This window comes from Eublepharis macularius, chromosome 11 (genome assembly GCF_028583425.1).
Source record: "Eublepharis macularius isolate TG4126 chromosome 11, MPM_Emac_v1.0, whole genome shotgun sequence".
Lineage (NCBI taxonomy): Eukaryota > Metazoa > Chordata > Lepidosauria > Squamata > Eublepharidae > Eublepharis > Eublepharis macularius.
The window spans coordinates 2,688,591-2,712,593 of record NC_072800.1 but is presented as its reverse complement, the minus strand read 5'-3'; positions in this window follow the sequence as shown (position 1 = coordinate 2,712,593).

The following is a 24,003-nucleotide window of genomic DNA, read 5'->3' as shown; positions in this document are numbered from 1 at the left end:
GATCTCCAGTCCCAAGCACTGGAAATACAGAGGAGTCTCCCCCTTGTCATGACCAAACAACATGTCAGCAATTACCTGGTCCAGTTTTCACTAGGTGCTCTTAAAATGTGCTGGCTCCACCCCATCCCTTTTTAACATGGCATGGGAACTAAACTGACCTACTTTACAGGCTTGTTGTGGGGACATTAGGATAATGGACGTGAAACACTTTTAACAGTCTGGTAAGCAAAGAAGACAAGGATGGTCCCAAGGAATTTATAATCTGTAGTGGGGATGACAAGGGGGTTCTTTTTTATAAAAAAAAAAAAAACGGGTACAGAAAAAAGGGGGGAATAGGGTCAAAGGAACAATAAGATTTTGCACTACAAGAGTTGTCATAATAAAATACAGAGTACACAGAACATACCTTAATCAGAGTTCATCGATATTACATCTCCTATTCCAACTCCTGTGTATCTTCTCAAACTAAATACGATCTTTTTCCTACGCAGTATTCAATTTTAGATCTACTAAAGGTCAAAACAAGCCATCTCCATGTACATTCTTACTGCTATATCTTAATATGGTCTAACACTTCTATACAGATCATTTCTATTTAACTGTTATGCCAAAGTTTCCATATGCATTCACTAATATTTAACCATTCTCATCAGATCCTAACCTTACATTCAATCTATTACAACATACCAGTATACCATCTTATTCTGGTTTCTAAAACTAAGACATTTTATGCATTTTATCCTTTGTAAGTAAAATAATTCCCCCATTTCTCTTCGAATTCTCTCATTGGTCTTCTGTTTAAATAGCTTGTTAGTCTGGCCATCGCTGCGCATTCTGCCATCTTATCTCTCCAGATTTCCCTAGTTGGGCATTCTTCCTTCCATCTGGTTGCAAGTACCACCCTTGCCGCCGTCAGTAAATATCTAAATAGTTTGTGTAATTTTCTGTCTGCATTTTCTGGTAGTATTCCCAACAGCATAGTTTGTGGATTCATGGCAAAATCAAATTTTAAAATCTTTTGCATCTCAGCGTGTATTTCTATCTAGAAATTTTTGCTTTTGTGGCAAGTCCACCACGTGATAGAAGGAACCATCTGCTTCATTACATTTCCAACGTAACCCCACATATTTCTTGGAGATGACAAGGGGATTCTTTTGAGGTTTTGAGTGATGGAATTGTGACCTGATGCCGCCGAGGCTTGCACTAGAAAATGTGTATTACATCATTTACCCTCCTCTCTCTATATAAAGACAAGTGTCCTGGCAGACTCCTCATCGCCCAGCCCAAACCCCTGTACCGAGAAACATGAAATTTGGGGGAAACATTCCTTTCATGATGTAAAAACTAACTAAGAAGAGATTTTAAGAAACTTCCTCCCTAAGGGGGTAAAAAGGAGTAAAATATGTTTTCCCATAGGGATACAGCTTCCCTGTGTGGCTGGCAGGCTGCTCCCCACCCACCCCGCCTTCTGCCAGCTTGGCCGCCACTCCTGGCAGATGTCTTGCAAGATACACCTATGCTAAAAGGAGGAAGCAACTTAGAGATGCAGCAAAGAAATATGCACATTGTACTCCTGTTGTGCACTGAGCAGCAAGATCGCCATAAGGTGAACAGAGCGGCAGAGTTTTCTATGAGCAAAGCAATCCTGGAAGATGAGTAGAGAGGCACTCACTTCCATGGAAGGTCACGGCTCACTCAGGCATGGCATATGATCGCTACCTTCAAGCCTCCTCAACCTCATCCATGCAGAAACACCCCCGTTCAGCATCTTAAAACAAAGCAACATGGCCCAAGTGCTGTGGAACTGTAAGCTCATTGTTTGGGATGAGAGCACCATGGCGCACAAGGGGTGTTTCGAGGCACTGAGCATAACCCTCAAAGATGTCCAGGGCAACGAGAGTGATGGAGGGAGTCACCATGCTGCTGGCTGGAGACGTCTGGCAGACTCTGCCAGTAGTCCCAAGGGAAACGCGAGCTGATGAGGTTACCGTGTGTGTCAAGGTGTCGTATCTGTGGCCCCTCATCAGGAAACTCTCACTAAGAAAGAACATGAGGGTCCACTTGAGAGACGAGGTATCTGCTGGGGAATTCTCTGAACTCCTACTAAAAATAGGGGATGGAGCATATCCTAAGTCCAAAGGAAAGGTGATCATCCCTGCAGGCCTGGGCACAGTAGTGACAACCCTAGCAGACCCAGCAGCCCCGATATACCCTGATGTCCATGGAGAAGTCCATGGATTGGCTGTGCAAGCGTGCCATTCTGATCCCCAAGAATGACATTATTTCATTAATGCCATCATTAATGAAATACAATTTAATGTCCTCAAAGGGGCAGAAATGGAGTACAGATCTGTGGACTCAGTGGTGTAAATGGATGACGCGGTCCACTACGCCATGGAGTTCCTCAACACGCTCAACCCTCCTGGCTTCCCAGCCCACAAGCTTCTCCTCAACGTGGGGCTCCAGTGATGCTGCTCCAGAACCTCAGCCCACCCAAATTCTGCAATGGCAACAGACTGTGAGTGAAAGCCCTCCACGGGAACATCATCAAGGCCACATTGTTCACCGGCAGTGCTTGGGGGGGAGTCGATGTTCATACCACTCATACCATTCATATCATCAGAGAACCTCTTCGAGTTCAAGAGACTGCAGTTCCCCCTCAAGGCCTGCTTTGCTATGATGATCAACAAGGCCCAGGGACAGACACTGAAGGTGGCAGGAATTGACTTGAGGGAGGACTGCTTCTCACATGGGCAGTTCTACGTGGCCTGCTCCAGAGTGAGCTCACCCAGCAGCCTGGTGATCCAAGCACCTGAGGGGGAAACCACCAATGAGGTCTACAAAGAGGTCCTTCAGTAGGAAAAAAACAGTTGTGTGTATTTTTCACTTTATTTATTGCACTACAATCTTTTCCTTTTAAAAATCTCTTCAATAAATGTTACATTTTGAAATTCACTTCAACAGTTTTCAGCATCAACATATTTCACTTTATTCAAACACCTTTGTGAAGCTCAGGTACTATGCTATTATACAAAACCAACTAAAAAGAAACCTCACAAACCAAAAAATGTTACATACCCATAAATATTATAACTGGATTTAAAGTAGTTAAATATCATGGTGAAGCACAAGTATCAAGCTTGTATTTCTATATAAATCACGGTAATGAGTGCAATCCTCTGCAGAATTATAACCCTGGCTGTTTCCAGATGGCTTACCTGAAGCCGCTCCATACCGCAATGTTGTGGATCATGCCGGGGAAAATGCTAAATACGCGTTTTCCCTGGCACGATCCACAACATTGCAGCATGGAGCTGCTTCAGGTAAGCCATCTGGAAACGGCCCCTGTTTAGGACAGCACGAGTGCAAAGAAGCATGTTACAGTTTTTGAAAATATAAATGGCTTAAGATCCTGATCCTCCTCCTCCAACTTCTCTGTCCCTTACTTTTTTTGTCGCCATTGGCATCAAAGCATCACTCCCTGTGACTTTCAAGAGCGAACTTGAATGTCAGTTCCTCCTTTCATCCTCCATGAAACGTGTACTTCACACAGTTGGGCACATTCTCAGGTTCTCTTAGTATGGATTAGTTACCCCTAATATACTTCAATCTACTGGCACTAATGCTTACTACTAAAACTGTGACTAAAGCATGGTGCTCAGGAGGACTTGCACAAGATACTGAGCCACAATATGTTTTTCATCTTTCCCTACTCCCTCCCATGGTAGGTGTGGATATCAAGCTGGTGTTTGAACTCCAGATGGAGAAATACATTGTAAATGAACGTGCCAGTTTTTCTCAGTGTGATCGCTTGATGCTCAAATAAGGTATTTTGTTGCCATGGGTTTTATATCTTCCCTGGTTAGCGTCACCGTGTTTCTTGGAGACCAAACCCCAGTGTTCAGAAGCAGAATCTGGAAAGAAGAAGGGTCAAGCTGAGCCCACTAGTATCTAATGGTGGGCCCCATTTGGTGAATCAGGAAAGAGAAGCTGCCTGTGCCTGGCGATTCAGGGGTGGGCCTGAGGGAGTGGCGCTAACAGCAGAGGCCCTGAAACCAAGCAGACAACAGTGCCCCCCCATCTTCTGACTCTCCAGCCTGAAATCTTACTCCCTTCCTTGGAGCTCTTGAGACCTGGAAACCATTTCCAAGGACTAGAAGTGGGCATCGCAGTCAAACACATCAGCCTGTTATTCTTTCAGGGTGACCTTGTGTTGGAAATGTATTTTACATCTTCTTTCCCATCTCACTTTCAGAACACACAGAATGTGAAACAGATAAGTTAAACCAGGGCCTTCACATTGTGCTCCTGTTTAGCTATGCTGCAACAATGATAGCAACCAAAAGTAGCTCCTCAAATGCAGACTTGTGTCCTAAATGGGCTTATATGAATTCATTTGTCCTCAGGCCAGGCAGAGTTTTGTCTCCTGTGCCCAAAGACAGATGCCATAGAACACTGGCAGAGCAGAATGAATCCATTTTCTCTGTGTGAGTTATGTGCCGTCAAGTTACCTACGACCTATGGCAACCTTATGGATGAAAGACCTCCAAAATGTCCAACCATTAACAGATTTGCCGAGTCAAGCCATCTTGTTTTACGTCTTCCTCTTTTCCTACTGCCTTCCACTTCTCCTAGCATTATTGACTTTTCCAGAGAATCTCGTCTTCACATGATGTGACCAAAGTATGATAGCCTCAGTTGTGTCATTTTAGCTTCTAGGGAGAATTCAGACTTGATTTGATCTAATACCCACTTATTTGTCTTTTTGGCTGTCCATGGTATCTGCAAAACTCTCCTCCAGCACCTCATTTCAAATGAATCAATTTTCTTCCTGCCAGCTTTGTTCACTGTTCAACCTCCACATGCATACATAGTAATGGGGAACACCATTGTTTGGATTATCTTGATCTTGGTTCCCAGAGAGAGATCTTTAAGGATATTTTTTAGTTCCCTCAAAGCGGCTCTTCCAAGTCTCAATCTTCTTCTTATTTCAGGTCTGTTCATGACTGAAACTTTTCAGAACTAATGCCACAGACCTGGCCCCAGTGCTTCTGCAAATAAAGCTCACAGCATCTTCTTTCCTTGAACAAGGAGAGCCAAACTACATGAGATGAATTTAACACCTGCGACACGTTAACACACACGTGTTTCCCTGTTGCTTTTCTGTTCACTCGCACACCACGGCCACACTGTACTCTAACCCAGGCTTGGACTGGCACGTGTTTCTTCCCCATTCCTCCCAGATGAGAGATGGTGTCCCATGATGCACCTTCTCTTTGCAGATGCTCAAAGCTTCCTCTGAAGCTTTTCTGGGAGGGAGACTTGTTTACTGAATTGGACATGACAGGGGAAATGCCGTGTTTCCTGGGAGCTTGTGCTAAAAACGGGTTCCGCACCTCTGCTGAGATCTTGCAGCTCGGCCCACCAGGAAGGGGGGGCATCTATGCCAAGGGGGGTGGGCAGTTCCCACTTCAGGAGCCAAAGCAGCATTTCCTTCCTGTCAGCAAGCATCAGCTCTTTCCTGCCTGTTTGTCCCCAGCCTGATCTCCATTATTCCTTATAGGGAAAACTATGGGGGCTATCCAGGGGGATGGGGGTGGCATTTTGCAAACTAAATCTGCAAATTTTTCAGGGGACCTACTGCTCACTCCCTTCTAAAGACCCCCCCCCCCCCGTTTCAGGGAAATTGGCCCCTGGGGAGCCATATTATGGTCCCCCAAAGAAGGTGCCCTTAGCCACCCTGCGTTTTCCAATTGTGAAGAGAACCTGACAGCAACTGGGGAACCCAGAGATCATGCCTTTCCCGAAGGCCAATCTCCGTGAAACTTGGGGGGTCTTTAGAGGACAGTTAGGAGTAGGTCCCATGCAAATTCTGTGGATTTGCTTGAAAAATGCCACCCCAGCCCCCTAGGTAGCTCCCCTAGTTTTCCTCACAGGGAATAATGGAGATTGGAGGTGGTTGGGGCACTTTCTTTGGGGGCCCATAAAATGGACCCCGAAGTCCAATCTTCATGAAACTTGGGGGGTCTTTAGAAAATAGTTAGGCGTAGTTCCCCAGCAAATTTGATAACAAATTCGGTTCTAAAATGCCCCCAGACCCCTGGAAATCCCCAAATAGCATTTCCCATTGGAAACAATGGTCCAGTTTTACCCAATTTGCTCTGTATTGCTGAACTTAGAATGAGTACTCCCCACCCCACCCCATCCTTTTCAGGTTCATGTATCAGGCATGTTTCTGAAGTTTTGTTCAGATGCTTACTTGTGTTGCCAGGACCTTTCTTCCCACCTCCTCCTTATCCCGATTAAAGACGCTGCATGGAGAGGAGGAGGAGGAAGTTACGGGGTGGGGGAGAGGAGAGTGCAGGAAGTAGGGAGGTGGTGGCATCAACTAGAAAATGGGAGAATTTAAAACATGCCAGGTTAAAAGCAAAACGGTTTGGGTGTAAGCCGGATCTAAGGGGGAAAAGAGGCGAGAGGGAAGCAGAAGCTGCCCCCAACGCTCTGCAATGGCGACTCGCTGATTATGACCATGGACACTTACCCGACACGTGCACAAACTAGGGCTAGAGGACACATGTTCTCCCGGAGTAAAATGGACATGGGCAGGTAGGAACACACATGATTCTAGACACTCGTATGACCTCGTGTAATTTGTCTTGTCTACTTCAGCTCTGAGATGCTCAGAGGCCCAATTCAGATTGAGAGAAGGGTGGGGGCTAAGCCTCCCCCCTTGTCATGGGGCTCAGTGAGACTGATGACTCCTCAGGAGAAGAGGAGCCTTGTGTAACCAGCCAAGCCAGCCCTGATGCCGCTGAAGCCGGTAATCGGGAGGAACAGCTGCAGGCAGAACAGCAGCCCCAACACCCTCCAGCTTCAATACCACTGGTGAAGCCCAGCCACCAGTTGCCCAAAGTTCCCAGTCAGTAGCTGAGCCAGAGGCACCAATGCCCTCCAGCTCTAACACCACGGGTGGAGCACAGCCAAGGACAACCAGACCTCCAGCTTCACCCAGAGAGTGCCGCAGACGAAAGCAACGTATGGAGCTGCAGGAGAGGCGGCAGAGTGCACGCCTCCTGGCCAGGCGCCAGCTGCTTGGGGAAAGCGGTGGTGAGTAAGCACAGGATAGCTCCCAAGCAGCTAACTGCAAGCCCAGCTCATCTATAAAACCCAGCCACGGAAGACCAGGAGGTGTGGAAACAACATGTTGGGTTTCTGTGCTGGCTGTGGCCGCGGCACTGAACCGTGCCTTTCCATGTGACCCTCAGACCATGCCTCAACCTCATCTGTGTCTAGCTCTTGCTCTGACTGGCAACTGACCTTCGGACCTCCTGACCTAGCTTTTGGACTTTGGACTTTGGACTCACTCCTGGCTTGGGACTGGTGCTCTGATCTCGGACCAGACTTGGACAGCTCTGCTTGGGCTGGCCCAGCCCCCGACACCCCTGCTCTGTGTTCCTCATTCTAAAATGGGCTCCAAGAGCTACTATTTGCCTTACTCAAGGAAATATATACAGGGCAGAAGCTAACCCCCCCCCTTCCATACAAGCCTATATTCCTGATTTTCAGAGGGGAACAATACTGGGAGCTTCATTCACTGAACTCCCAGCATTGGCCTGTTGGAGCAACCTGGCATGCAAAAATCCAACCATATGGCCCCATGCCGCTTCAGGTTTTCATCCGAATTCTGGATGAATTCACTCCCCCTTCAGATTTCTATGCAGCGTTTAAAGGGTTCTCTTCCAAGTTTTCTTCCGGCACTTTTTCTGCTTGGGGAGAAAACTCAGAAGAGAACCCTTGAAACGCTGCATAGAAATCCGAAGGGGGAGTGAATTCATCCAGAATTCGGACGAAAACCTGAAGCGGCATGGGTTGCCAAGAGGTTTCTAACTCGCTGAAACCTTCCAGATCTCTGGATGTCAGGAAGTTGCGCTGACAACCTCTAGGTGGGCGCTGAGTTATCCTGGAATCACAACTGATCCCCGGACAACAGAGATCAGTTCCCCTGGCAGAAATTGCTACATCATACCCCGCTGAGCGCCTCCTCCAGGTTCTGCCCCCAAATCTCCAGGAATTTCACAAACCAGAGTTGGCAACCCTAGCTAGCAAGGTCACGCGTATAGAATTATGCCGCCTGCTTCTTACCTGTTCAGTTTCTTTCAAGAAGGCCCCACACATCTCTGCTACTGGAAAAATATTCCCGCGTGGGGCTGTCCCTAGAGCTTCCTCCCAGGCAGTGGGAGCCGGATCACTGCCAGAGCCTATGGGAGCTGCCCGTGCGAGGGCTTCGAGCACAGAGATCCCTTTGGAGAACAGGAGCACGGCTTTCCCATCCGGAAACCAAAATGCCACATAATCCTCCCCCTGAACTGATGCTAATGTGAACTGAAAGGGTGAGTAATTGGTCTTGACAAAGGTGAAGCTAGCACTGAGACCAAGCCAGTATTAGCATTAATCCAAACAAAATTGGATGACTCTGAAACATCTTTAAAGGGAGATGGAAGTTAAGAGAGAACTTCTGAAATATTAATATGAGATTAAAGGCAGAAAATAATTCCCAAGTCTCATTTTTTAAAAAGCCAATTCCCTTCCATGAGAGATTTTAGAAGCATTTTCACATCAGGACAGCTGTTCCTTTTTCAAAAAGAGAAACCCATGGCTCCTAGCCCATTGTTTGATTGTTTGGGTTAGTGCTGAGTAATCATTTGAGATGATCTTGACTAATTCCACTCATCACTTACATTATGTAGATGAGAACAGCAGGATCAGTTTGTCCTTCTAAATTTAATAACATGCCAAAAGAGCAGCTGGAAAATGTTTTCAGAATCCCTCTCCTTGGCAACCCACCCTGTACAGCTGGCCAGTGGGCTTTCCTCTACAGTGCTGCTGTAGCACAGTGGAACCAGCACTCTGCTGGTTTGAATCCCACTCCTGCCATGAGCTCAGCAGGTGGTCTTGGGAAAGCCACTCCTCTCGGCCCCAGCTCCCCAGCTTTATTGTGGGGATAATAATAACACTAACTTGTTCACTGCTCCGAGTGGGGCACTAATCTGTCTAGAAGAGTGGTATATAATAAGTGCAACTGTTGTTATTATTATATTGGCTTCTCATCTGCCAGTCCTGCCATTCATCTACTACATTTATGCAGTCAGCAGAATTGAGAAGCAAATGTTTTCCTTGCCCATACCAGGACTTTTTGTTCCTGGCCCCGACCTGGTGGAACTCTCTGCCTGAGGACACCCGGGCCTGCCAAGATCTTGTCTCCTTCAGGTGGGCCTGTAAGATGGAGATGTTCCACCAGGCACATGGTTGAGGCCATCAGGGTTTCCACCAAATGAGCCTCTCTCCCGATCTCCTCTATGTCTGTAGGAGCAGGTGTTTTATTAGAAAGCTGTATTAATTTATTGTGATTTTATCTTCTATATTTTATCTTTTGTTGTAACCTGCCCTAAGCCCACTTGCGGGGAGGGCGGGATATAAATATAATAAAATAATAATAAAATTAGGGGAGCTTCCATATGAAGGTACTTCTCATGGATGAAACCCCTGAACCTATTCAGTGATCAGCTTCTTGGAGAACTCCATGTCAGGCCAGAGGTCAAGTGAACCAAGGATGGGAAATAGATGACAGGTCTCACGTAGGTAACCATGTCGGTCTGCAGTAGAACTGCAGGATTTGAGTCCAGTGGCACCTTAGAGACCAACAAGGTGTCCAGGGTATAGGCTTTCAAGCCTCAAAGCTCCCTCCTTGAGATGACAGATCTGTAGGGTATGGCTAAAAGAGCATCAGGGCAGCTAAATCTCTGGAAGGCAGGTGAGACTTAAGCAGGACACAAACCCGGGACTGCCGCCCTCTGGGATCCTCTGGCAATGCGGGACCCAGGCTGAGGTGGCACAGAGAACGTGAAATGCCAGTCCGGCTGCGTGCCACCTCCCTGTAGCGCCAGAGCAGAACACTGAGAGTAGTAATTCCTTGCGGGATCCTAGCCAGGGATCAGCACAGCCCCAGAGCCTCAGCACCTTCCAACAAGGGCAGCTGAGCCAGATTTAGGCCCTGGCTTGAGAAGCTGCATTGCTACATCAACTGGTCCTCTAGGTACAAGCCCTATGCTCACTGTAGGTGGCTAGCTCCCAGCGTGGGCCCAGGGCAGCTCTTCACTTCTAAGCCCAGCCAGCAGCCCTACTTCAGAGGAGTGCAGGACAGGAGGCAGCAGATTTATAATAATATATAATGACATTATATACCACCCTTAAGGCAATTTAACACTCAGAGTGGATTACAAAATCTGTTATTATTATCCCCACAACAATCACCCTGTGAGGTGGGTGGGGCTGAGAGAGCTCCTGAAAGCTGTGACTGACCCAAGATCAACCAGCTGGCTTCAAACGGAGGAGTGGGGAATCCAGTCCAGTTCTCCAGGTTAGACTCCTGTTGCTCTTAACCGCTACACCAAACTGGCTGATCTTCTGATTATCACGGGATCCTTCTTTGTCGTGTGACCTTCCTCTGCTTGCTATTGGGGATGGGAGGCAGAAGCAACCCAGCCAGTCGATCTTCCTGCAGTTCCAAGACTGGCAGAGCAAGGTTCTGGAGCCGCTGCTCAGGTTCTGGCTTTTGACAGGTGGCCATTACATAAATGTGGTTGTTTAAATACTGGAGGGTGTTCTTGTTTCCCCTTTCTGATAAAAATACATGACTTTTCAATAGTTTTTCCAGCAAACTTTCCTTAATATAGTAGGCTGTTGAAGCTGAAAGGGCACCAATCTAATCGATATATTAATTTTGTGTTAGAGCTGTGTAAGGAGCTTATAGGCATTTTGTGGGTAAACTAATAGCCATTCACTCATTCTGAATCAGTGTGAGTAGCTATTGATCGTGACTATTGTTTTTTATCGGACAGTATACTTTGCATTGCATTTTAGAATAGAACATCTTTTAAAATAAGAAGCACTTAATTTTGTTTACTGCACATCCATGGCCAAATTATGCACTGCTAATCTAACTAAAGCACCACTGATGTCTTTTTTAGTCCTCTGAGAATTGACGTTGCAATTATTTCTTGCCATTACAACAAAAAGAAACTGCGGATGGTCTGAGCTAAAACACAGGCTGTTTCCACACATCCTTAAAGGGGCGGCCCACTCACCGAACGCTGCTGGCTTTTCTTCTTCACTCCACACGTCTCCAATTTCAAAACGGTTGCAGGCTGTTTGGCTTCCTTTTTTTCAGCACCTTTTTGGGGAACTCAGGAAATGCATTCTCAGGAAAGGTGTTAAAAGGCCGTCCCTTTAAGGACGCATGGAAACGGCCATACAGTGCCTGAGCCTTTGCCCCCAGAGGTGGGAAAGAAAAGGGGCACCATCAACGATGTACCAAGGACCCAAGGCGGACACAGTGGCTCTCTGGAAGAAAAAATTGCTAGATTTGGGTCAGATCCAGTAGGAAGCTTTCCAGCCCATGCCTAAGGCACCAGCAGAGTCAAGCCCAAAACAGGACTCAGGATCCTTCCTTTCTCTGCTGACAAAGTCTGTCCTGCGCCACAACCTCGGTAGGTGCCCAGATACCCACTCGGCCATCTTCCGGTGACCCGGACAGTAGCAGGGTGCTGACTCTGGCCTGGCTCCACAGCCTGATCTGCTTTTGGACTGCCCTGTGGATCATCTGCTGACCAGCATCCCCAGCAGCCGGCCCCATGGAAATGACGGGTTTATGCACAAGGGCAGTGCTGCCTACTGGACGAAGGCAGCAAAGTCTTGTGCTGGATCAGGGCTGTGTACTCAGGGCTGGGAATCGCGTTCCCCCCTCAGTCACCAGCCCCTTTCCGTGCCCTCTGCTCATCTTCCGTAGCACCAGTTTCTGCCTTACAGGAGCTGCTTCTGCCCAAATGGAGATGTTGCCTGAGGAAAGGAAGAAGTTACATAGGCTCAGGCAATGGATTTGTTTCCTTCCCATTAGTGATTTTTGATTTTCTCAACTAACACATTACTATTTTTTTTTGCACGGGAAGCCTGCAGGCTTCAGATCAGGAATGGCGTGGTGCTGCAGAAGGAGACGCCATTTCCCTCTCCTGAAACAGCCCTGGGAGGTGCTGCTGTTGGCCCGTTGGTGCTTCCATCAGGCGGCAGTTTTGCTTCGACTGGCCTTCTCTTGTGCTGTGCTGTGATCCGAATCAGGTCCCCAAGTACCTGCTGTGTAAAGTCCTAATCACGGAACTCCAGCATAACATCTAGCTTGACCCTGAGTGACCATGGACCAGCCATGATCTCATCCCCTAACCTACCTCTCAGGTTTATTGTGAGTATAAGGTATAGTAGGAGAACGCCATGTATGTCTTGGAAGAAGGGCAGATACATAAGACAGGGCCGATTTTGAACACATGATAAAGGAAGGAGTTGCAGCTTAGGATAGGCATAGGAGTGGTACAGAAACACCTGGCTTTTAAAAATGAAACCAAGTCCTCAGGCCAGAGGAATTGCAGCCTAGGGTGCTAAGGAACTTGCCAGTGGAATTTCACAGCCTCGATTTATAATCTTTGAGAATTCTTGGAGAACAGACTGGGGGCCAGAAGATTAGAGGTGAGCAAATGTTGTCCCCATCTTCAAAAAGGAGGGAAAGGAAGACCCAGGTAATTAATGCCCTGTCATCTTGACATCCACACCTGGGCTGTTTCCAGACGGCTTACCTGCCTCCGGAACGTTGCGCCATCTTGCGGGGAAAATGCAAAATATCGCATGACGCCGCATGACGCGAAATATCGCATGACGCGAAATATCGCATGACGGAGTCAGGTAAGCCGTCTGGAAACGGCCCTGGAAAAGTTTGAGAAAAAATCATCACACAGTCAGTCCCTAAGCATTTTGAAAAGAAGGCTGTGATTACCCGAAGCCAGCATGGATTCCTCAAAAACAAGTCATGTCATGATAGACTTGACATACTTACTATTTTGGAGGCCCAGGGGAACACTGTGAGCATGGTGGGCCTTTTACGCACCCTAGACTTATTCCTGGTTTTCTTGTCAGTCAATTCCCAAGCACTGTTACCGGTTTCAGTTTGGTTCTTCCACGTGTCTACCCAACTTTTGCATTTTTTACAGTTGTTGAGTCAGTTTATTTTGTTCTGCATGTGCCTTAAATAATCAAATCATCTCTTTAAAGCCTTTGCTTATAGCACAGCCTATTACCTGTGTACGACATGGACGAGCCAGTGCTTCGCTGTTGTGGCCCTTTCTTATGCACCCAGGTTAATGTCAGCCGCAACTCTGAGGATGGAAAGAAATTTTCCTCCAGGCCAGATTGGCCGTGGATCCTGGAGGTTTTTTGTCTTTCTCTGGGCATAGAGCAGGGGTCACTGGAGGGGGGAGGGGAGGTGGCTATGAATTCCCTGCATTATTGGACTGGAGGACCTTTGGGGTTCTTTCCAGCTCTTTGTTTCTGTGATTTTATGATAAGGTACAAGAATGGCAAGCCATGTATACCAGCCCTGCACCTCTTGGAAGAAGGGCAGAGACATAAGACTGGGCTGATTTTGTATCCACGCAGATGGCAGCCTTCAGGATTACGCTTGGAGGTGCCACAGGATCTAGCCACGTGGGAGTGTTCCTTGTGCCTGCCACTTCTGCATGAATTGCCAATAAGAATGGTGACGTGGCTGTTGCCATTTCGAATCCTTCTGTGTATTTCATCCATTTTGAAGCATTCGCCGCAAGGCACCTTGCTGCTCTCTGTGGGTCTGAGCATATCAAGTGCCTGTCCTCGGCTTCTTTCGTGTCCAGGGCAAAAGGACTGAAGCCATAATACTGAGGCAGGTAGGATCAAAGGACTGAGGAGCCCAGTGCTTAGGATGTCTGAAGCCACACAACCCCCCTACTGAAAAAGAACATCTTTGAGGGAAATCCAGAGGACTGCAAATATAAAACTGTCATCAAAATAACATTCCACAAGTATGATGCCTAACCCTGGAGCTTCCATACAATCTAAGTCTTCTTTCTCCCATCAGTCTGACATTTGGCAAAAAGAGACTCTCTCACTGGTGCTGTAGTGTAGCGAAATTTCAGAAGAATTCTCTGTGAAACAGCTCAGTTACTCCAATTTTTAAAAGTTATGTTAGTTGCAGTCTTGCATAATTTAGTGGCCTTTTGTGCAGAGAAAACACAGCTTTTAACATTTTCTTTTGGTCTTTAAGCTAGGTGTATAATTCAAGTTTATTTTCCAGATTGTACAGTATTACCAGCTTCAAGAAAACTGGCTATTATGGGAGCTAGCAGGACAAGGAAGGTCCCAATGTGATGATTTCTTATTTAATGAAATGGAAAATGTATGCAGGTATGGCATTCTTTCTTCTGAAGATGGAAAAAACACGGTGGACTGAGGGCATTTGTTTGGAGCATGCCCACCCAGGCTGTTTTTCGCTTCCTGCCCTTGGCTGTTCAGGGTATGAAAAATGAGTAACTCTAATTCTAACGCATATTAGCCCAAACAAAATCCAGAAAAGGAAATTACATTTCATGTTAATACCTTTTATTGGAGCCAACCCAAATGAGAAAAAACAATGCAGGCTTTTGAGTTCATCAGAACCCTTCATCGGGTTGGATGTTAAAATAAATAAATCTTAAAAAGCAGCAGGGAAAGCAAGCTTTCCACGACCAGGTCTTAAGATTCCATCATGACAGCCTTTGGTGTTAGATGCTGACAGATCCAGAGGAGTTAGCTATGTTAGTCTGGAGTTGCAAAATAGTAAAAAGTCTAGTAGCATCTTAAAGACTAACCAACGTTATTGAGGCATAAACTTTCTGACGAAGAGACCTGTGGTTCTCAAAAGCTTTTGCCTCAATAAAGATGCTGACAGGTTCACAGTCCCTCATTTGATTGCTGCTGATTCCAGCACTTGCATTCTGGAGGGAAAAAAGCAAAAAGCAAACCATGAAGGTCCATTTCCTTTGAAAAAAACCCATTGCTTGTCGTTTGGTCTTTAAGTTCTGGGAAATCTGCTTTGTCTCCAAGTTCATTTTTAAAAATTTTGTAACATCTACCCAGTTAAGAGTTCTGATAAACTCAAAAGTTAGCACAAGTTGTGTGTCATTTTGGTTGGTCCTAATAAATAGGCTTGCCAGGTTCCTGCCAGTGGTGGGCAGTCTCCCGGTGACTGATGCCTCTTCCCACTGATTGCCAGCTGATTGACAGGAGGAGGCAAGCCAGAGGAAATGGGTGCACCCATGCTACCCGTGCTTCTGGCATGACCTGGAAGCAACAGTGTTGTGCCAGGGCCAGTTCTTTAGCACTCAGCCTCAAACATGGTGTTTTCTCTGTGTGTTTGGGCCGAGAGTTACAGAAGCAGCTCTGGTGCAACTCCATCACTCCTCGGTCATGCTGGAAGGACTGGAGCAGTGCACATGTGCACACAGGTAACTACCCCACCCACCCCACTGCCCCATCTCCTGCCAGTTGCTGGGGGGGGGGCTGGCAACCCTACTTATAAAAGGTATTACATGGGTTTTGTTCCTTTTTACAATCCAGGTATGACCTCTGTTCCCTGCTGAAGCACTCTGTTGCATCACATTCACCACAGTCACCGGAGAGGATGAAGTAACACCCAGTGACAACTTCTCCTACCAGCCCCTCTATCACCCAGCTGCCACCTGCCTATCTTATGGGTGGGTGCCAGAGTTGGCAACTTTGGGTTGGGAAATTCATAGAGATTTGGAGGGTGGAGTTTGAGTGAGGGGAAGGACCTCAACAGGGATGAGATGCCCTAGAGCCCCCCCACCAAAGCAGCCATTTTCTCCAGGGGAACCGATCTCTGAAGTCTGGAGATCAGCTGTAATTCCAGGAGGTTCCCAGGCGCTACCAGGAGGTTGGCAGTGCTAGTGAGGAGACGCTCCTGCGTCCACCATCACTGGCCTTAACTCTGAGGCCAGAGATGGGAGTGAATGGCAGCCCTGTGACTGGTAGGGTTGTTAACTCTTGGAGGGCCCAAATCTGGCAAAGGGGTAGGGCCCGTCTGCTGGGGGCAGGGGCAGAGGTATTAAATGAAGGGCCCCAGTTGGGTTGGGGCATAAATAAAATTCATTGGAAATGTAATATTTAAGAATAAAATAGTAGAGTTATGAGGTAACCATGTGATGATTTTACTTTTAGGATGGAAACAAGGCTACAAAGTATGTAGGTCTCTGGGAAGGCCTGCTAAACATTGGAAGTCAGTCAGTAAATAATGATCCCCTTATGGAAAAACAAGAACAAATAAAAATACTGGGCTCCCAGGGTTGCGAGCTCCGGCTTGGGAAATTCCTGGAGATTTTGGCAGTGGAGCCTGGAGAGGGTGGGGTTTGGGGAGGGGTGGGGCCTCAGTGGGGCCTAATGCCATGGAGTCCACTTTTCAAAGCAGCCATTTGCCCCAGGGGAACTGATCTCTGTCATCTGGAGATCAGCTGTAATTCCAAGAGATCTCCAGTCACCACCTGGAGGCCGGCCACCCTGTAAGCACCTGGGGGTGGTGCAGCTTTGGGGTGCTGATAATTAGCAGAAAATGGCAGGTGATGAAACAGTTAACTAACCTTTTTCCTGACTGGCAGTTCAAAAGTGTAGGCTTTTAGTTTTAAAGAACTTGGGGGGGGGGGGTATCCATGACTACTGCATTAGTGTTGAGAGTCTCAGACCACCAATACAAGCTTCGAAATTACATAACAATATACACTTCTAATGGTGCTTGCTGAATGATACCCCCTTGTTTTTCAACCATTTCAGACAAGAATAATGAGAGCTGGTAGGAACAGCACTCTGTCAAAATCTACCTTAGATACAATATGTGGCATCCAAACCATCGTATATTACAAGATCTGTATAAGAAAAGGACATGAAATCAAATTCTTTGCAGAAAACTAAGTAATGTTTTCTCTGAATGTTGTTTATTGTACTCCCTTTTAACAGTATTGTAACATGAAGGGGGGGGGGGAACAGTTAAAATCCTCCCAGACCTCTCTTGTCTGTGTATCACTGACACAATAAACACTAATGGCTCCTTCAGACTCTCACATCAATAGCTGCATTAGGAAAGGGACCTTTAATCTGTGATTTATTGACATGACAACCCGTAAATATATGATCTGTGAATTACTGTTACCCAGTTGTGTAAACCAGGATGGACCACTGGTGGCCTGCAGACAAGATATGGCTCTAAAGCAGATTTATCTGGCCCCTGGCAACAGCCCCAAATCTGAGCCAAGATATAATAAAAGGGTTTGTTTTCAGGGAGAAAAAAATGCTTTCAAGTTGTAAGAAAGAGATGTTGAAGATATGCTGTAATATTGCTATACCTTTCATTTGTATTTTTATGTGCAGCAGCCCAAATCTGAAACTGGATAAGTGCTGGCATTCCAGTATGAATGCTGACAATCCCAGATGAATTTTATGACTGTCCAAAACAAATGGAGGGGAAAGACAGACAGACAGACAGGTTCTGGATATTCTGTCACCATTTATCACCATCCCTTGATGATTGCAAAATCAAATGGTGACTGGATGTATTGCATGGAACTAAGGAAAGGGCCGTGGCTCAGTGGAAGAGTCTCTGCTTTTCATGCAGAAAGTCCCAGGTGCTTTTATTTTTAAAAAAAATCTTATTAAGATTTTTTTCAGAACAAAAAGATAAAACTAGCAAAAATTGAAAGGAAGGAGAAAGGGAGAAAAGATGCAAAACATATGAAAAAGAAGTAAAAAGAAACAAAGTGGTGACTTCCGATTTTCTCTACAACAAATACAAATAGAATCACAAACTTAATACTTACTCTATAATTACAAACAATAAGTTTCTCCTTTTTCTATTATCCACTTTCTCCCCTCCCATCAATCATCAAATCCACAAGCCATCAGTTCATTTTTTGTCCGTTTCCTGCAAAATCTATAAAGGGTTTCCAGGTAACCATAAATGTAGACAGTGTCTTTTCTCTAATCAAAGAAGTTTAGCCATGTCTGCAAATTCCATCATCATCAATCATTCTTCTGTTGTAGATAGTGTCAAACTTTTCCATTTTTGTGCATGCAATAATCTCGCTGCTGTTGTCATATATAAAAATAAAGTTCCATGATTTTTTCTGTGTCCATTAGTCCCAAAAGAAAAACATCTGGTTTCATTTGAACAGTAATCTTTAAAATTTGATGTATTAATAAATGAATATGAGTCCAAGTTTTTTTTTTGCTTTAGTACCTGTCCACCATAAATGATAGAATGTCCATTCTGTCCCCCTCCTGGATACACACCTTAATGTGGTGAGGGGGGTTGAGTGTGTCAGCGAAGCTGTGAGAGATACCATCAGGAGCACAGACTTGGTCAAGAGTCTAAACTTCTGGAAGAGTCACTCAAGGCAGAATGGTTAACGCTGAGACACCAGACAAAGATGCCTCCACCCCCTTCAGGAATCAACGGTCACATCAGCAGAAGAGAACTGAATGTTCCAATGGCATTGGGAATGGAAGAATTCTTGAAGGTTAGCTACTGGGCAGCAGCAGTAGTGGAAGGTGCAGAGAGGGTGGAATAGAAAATGAAACAAACAAATAAATAAAGGTGACACTGGTGGAGGATCTTTCACAGACAACAGCAGTATCACTTCAACTAATCCTGGTTAGTACTGCGAAGCAGAAGAAAGCAATGATAAACCACCTCTGCTAATCTCTTACCTTGAAAACCCTATGATGAGACAGTCCAAAATGAAAAAAGATATAGTGCTGGAAGACAGGACCCCCAGGTTGGACGGCAGTCAATTGGCTACTGGGGAAGAGCTGAGGACAAGTACGAATAGCACTATTCTTAATGATGGGACTGGATTAAAGCTGAAAGGACGTCCAGTTGTGGATGTGAATAGATGCAAAAGGAGTGCCCAAAGCTGTGCGACACACATAATAGAAACCTGGAATGTGAGAAGTATGCAGCCAGGTAAGCTACAAATAGTAAAACAAGAAATAGAACATTTAAACATTGCAATCTTGGATGTGAGTGAACTAATGTGGACTGACTCAGGACATTTTCAGTCAGAAAACCACGAAGTGTTTTACTGCAGAAATGACAAACTCAAAAGAAATGGTATTCCTCTAATTCTGAGGCAAGACATAGCACAGTCAACAGCTACAACGCAAAGTATGACCAAGTGATATCTATCAGACTTCAGGGAGGGCCTTTTAACATAACCATCATTCAAGTTTATGCCCCATCTACAGATGCTGAGGAGGAAGAAATTAAAAACTTATTCAAGAGTCCAAGATGAAATTGATCACACACCTAAACAAGATATGCTGATAATCATAGGTGTTTGGAGTGCAAAAGTAGGAGACAAATCAGAATCAAACACTATGGAAAAATTTGGACTAGGATGCTGAAAGATCAGCACGGAAATACAGTATCTGATCGGGACAAAATAAAGAAAAGATGGAAACAATACACTGAGGAACTATACAGAAGAGTTGGAAGGATGACAGATATTTCTGAAGAAGAGTCCTTTGATGAAGAACCAGAAATCTTAGAAAGTGAAGTAAAAGCTGCACTCAAAGCAATTGGGAGAAACAAAGCACCTGGAGTAGATGTTATACCAACAGAGCTATCAAGTCCATCAAAATCTTAACAAGAATCTGTCAACAAATATGGAAAACAAAACAATGACCCACAGACTGAAAATGCTCAGTCTACGTTCCAATTCAAAAAAGGGGATGCCAAAGAGTGCAGCAACTATCAGACTATTGCGTTAATTTCCCATGCAAGCAAAGTGATGCTCAAGATTTTACGGCAAAGATTCTTACCACTTATAGAACAAGAAATGTTTAAGCTGGATTCAGGAAAGGAAGAGGCACAGGATATCATATTGCAAATTTATAGTGGCCGACCACTTACAATTGCACGGGAACAACAGGCCCATGTGTGCACCCCACAAGCAAGCTCCCTCCCCCTTCCCAGTTGCCAGGGGACACCTGGCAACCCTATCCTGAAAACATGCCAATTTGTACCCTATTACCTACTAAGTAAAGTGGCACTGTATTACCATTTAAGCCAGGGATCCCCAACCTTTTAGAGCCCGTGGTTACCTTTCGAATTCTGACACAGGGTCGATGGCACAGGACGTGGAGCCAACCACAAAATGTGAGTTTATGCATAACTCTAATAAATAACTTTTCAGCATTTCAGGAGGAGCGGTTTAAGAGGATGCCTTTTAAAATGGATATATGGTTTTAGAAGGCCCCATGGTCTCCCTAGGCATCTCAGAGCAACCTCTACCATTTAGAGGGATCATGTGCTTAATGGCGAAGAAGAATGTTTTCTGGGCTTAAAGTTCAGGCCAACTGTACAGTGTTTTGAAAAAGTTATTAAGAACTCTTTGCACTTCCTTTCTTTTCAGTTAAATCCAAGCCATCAATAAATCCTTTAGAAGCTCTCCTGGGGTCTTCTTGTCTCAGGCTTGGTTGCAATTGGAAGAGAAGGGGGAGTAACATGGGACCACCCCCACCACCCCCGAAATTATAGTAAAATCCGCAAACCAAGTAGCAAGCTCCTGGTCTGCTCGGAGGGTTAAGAAGAGAGGCAGGAGGAAAATTGGGGTGAGATTTGGCTAGTGCCCAAGGAAAAGGGTGTTCTCATACAGATCCTCCTCCCCATGAAAAACTCCCTGCTTGGACTGGATCTCACCAATCTTCTTTTAATTTATCTTTAGAAGATAATTTGGTGTAAATTTTGGAAAAATTACTTCCTTTTAAAAATTAATATTAATGGTTCCCATTTGTTTAAACAGTTCTTCAGAAAATCTTTCCAAAAGAATATGTGAAACAAAATAACATGCTGGAGAAAAAAAGACATTTCGCCCCTGAATATCAATATCAATTGCTCAAAACACATACGCACAAACCACAAGAAGTAAACCTTTAACAGTAAAAGGTCTGTAATGTTGTCTTGTAGGTGGAAAATATATGGTTGCCAGCCTCCCGGTGAAGCACAAAGGTCTCCTGGAATTACATTTCATATTCACACTCCAGTGATTAGTTCTCCTCCCCAAGAAAATGTTTGCTTTGGAGGATGGACTCTGGGGTGTTAATACCCCGCTGAGGTCCTTTCCCTTCCAAAGCCCACCCTCTTCAGGCTCTACAGCCAAATCTCCAGCATTTCCCAACCCAGAACTGGCAACCCTAGGGTCATGATAAATGATGCCTTGTGAAGTCCCAGATTTTGACCTGGAGTTTCAGGGGTTTGGCCTCCATTCTGAAAGAAAAGCGTTGAGAACTCTTGCCTTCATGCTCAAGGCAAGGGGTTGTGTAAAGAATAAAATGATTTGCAGTTTATACCCTGATGCCCCGAGGAAGCCGAGATAGCATTGAAGTTTACAGACTGAGGAACGCCACGTATGTTAGAGCAGAGATAGCCAGTGTCTCCAGCTAGAACGTGTGTGGAGGCTGCTCGGGGAGTTCAGCTTTCCTTCCCAGCAATATCATTACGCTCCTGATCAGCTTGGCTGATTTACTCCGCAACTAACCTGAAAAACTGGCAAAATGAAAGAACTCTGCAAAAGCCTCTTCTTTTTGAGCTGGGGAGGGCTCCTGTCGGGTTGGAAGCAATGCACGGCCCAGGTTGCTGGGCACTGTTTCCAAAGCGACAGGAATCTCACTACCATGGGGGGAGCGGGGGTTGAGTATAAACTGTAGATCCTGACTGAGGATATTTATAGAAACTTATTTCCTAGTATCTTTTGTCCAGCTCTTGTGAGGTTTGCCTACCAGAAGCAGTGTAGGGGCAGAGATCTCAAGCAACACGCTGAACTGCTGGCTCTCCTGGGTCTATCTTACCAAGAACTACAAATCCCAGAGTTCCTTGTGCATAGGCGGGAGGCAGGAACACCAGGTGGGAGGTCAAGCAAAGCGCCACAAGACAGAAGGAGTGAGGGCTGCTGGTGTTTCTGGTAGGGTTTGTAGACCCAAAGTATCTGCAAGTATCTAATTCACTCCCCGTCTTACACACATGCTTCCTGCTGCCATATCTGGTGGTGGCTATAAATACAAACTGGGCAGCCAGAAACATAAGAAGGTAAAAGAAGGGGGACAAAAAGAAGCTAAAGGAAACCAATTGATGTGCCAGTTTTTCAAATGACGTATCAAAGTATCGTGATGCTTTAACGAAATAAAGTACTAATACAACAGTTACAAAATAATTAACTTGTTCTTATTTCATCTGTGCACAATTTACCATCAACATTACAGTACACGCAATCTTCCTACCTTCAGACCTATACGTAAAGTGCTAGTGCATTCATTACAATTGATGAACAGCCATTTAACAACATTCAATATTGCTTTTATAAACAATTCTTGATGTAAGGTGCATAAAGTCCATCAATGCCAATTGTAGGTCAAGGAGTGCAGGATGGAAAGGAAACCATCAAATGGGCTGACCGGTTCGCTACAGGTCCCGTTTCAGTTCTTTGTCAAAGATGGTCAAAGAGCCAACATCAATTTCACCATTCTTAAAACCAGGGCTTTTTTTCTGGGAAAAGAGGTGGTGGAACTCAGTGGGTTGCCCTCGGAGAAAATGGTCACATGGCTGGTGGCCCCGCCCCCTGATCTCCAGACAGAGGGGAGTTTAGATTGCCCTCCGCGCCACTTGGCGGCGTGGAGGTCAATCTCAACTCCCCTCTGTCTGGAGATCAGGGGGCGGGGCCACCAGCCATGTGACCATTTTCAAGGGGTTCCGGAACTCCATTCTACTGTGTTCCCGCTGAAAAAAAGCCCTGCTTGAAACCATCCTATTCAACCACTAGTAAGCCAGACTTCAGGTAATGCTCCTAAAGAAGGCTGCAGCCTTCCTTTATGCACCTTACATCAAGAATTGTTTATAAAAGCAATACTGAATGTTGTTAAATGGCTGTTCGCCAATTGTATTGAATGCACTAGCACTTTACGTATAGGTCTGAAGGTGGGAAGGTTGCGTGTACTGTTACGTTGATGGTAAATTATGCACAGGTGAAATAAGAATGAGTTAATTATTTTGTAATTGTTGTATTAGTACTTTATTTCATTCGAACATCACGATACTTTGATACGTTATTGCCTCTCGTGATTCTGTCTGTACTGTTAGTTTTTCAAATTAGACAAGGCCTTTCTGCAGTCAGGCAACCCTACAGTAACCGGGGAAGCCAATAAACAAAATCAAGAAATTGATTTCAATATAGAGACTGAGTCTGTGGCAACTAATTTTCAGTGAAGTATGCATAGCCTTACAGATTCTTCACACACTGCCAGTGTCTGTGGAAAAAGCTGAAAAAAGTTCAGCAAGCAAGCACACATCAAAAACTGCAGGTGTTCTGCAATGGGGCAAGAATGGCTAAGCCTGTACGGAGCTGCCAAGTAACTCTCAAAGACTTCACTGCATGAACCCAAGAACTGCATGAGTTAAAGCACTTTATTGATAAGCCACTAGAATCACACTCCTACTACGTTCCTTGCCAGGAATGGCGTTTCTCTGCAAGCGCATAACAGATACGGGATTCTAAGCACAGCCTAATCCCCAGAGTCCCCCTCCCCTTCAGAAAACAGTTAAGTTCAAGAGATGAGTATCAGGACAAAGTAGAAATGACATGCTGGAAACCCCAAGGCCGTGAGGGAGTACTTCCCAGGCTACAGAGAAAACACACAGATAGCCGCAGAATAACCCCGTCCCTCGCAGGCTTTCACGTTCCAGTCTGAGAAGCTTCAGCCTCTATCCGTAGCGTCAAACGGCACGCAGGGCCTTACCGAGTACGACAGCGACCATGCTGCCTCCTACCCATCTGGTCTGTTGAGGGTGAACTCTCCAGAGAAATTGATTTTGGTGGACTAGTTCATGATTTTACAATGAAAAAGGCCAGAAAAATAAGCTTTAGGTTAATTGGCCCATTTATTCTTACTCAGTGGGTCCTCTTATTTAACCCAGTTTTAACCCGTAAGCAGGCCTGGCCTCTTCTCCCGTGACTCTTAAGCTTATGTGGGAGTCTTTGCTAGGGAAGTGGG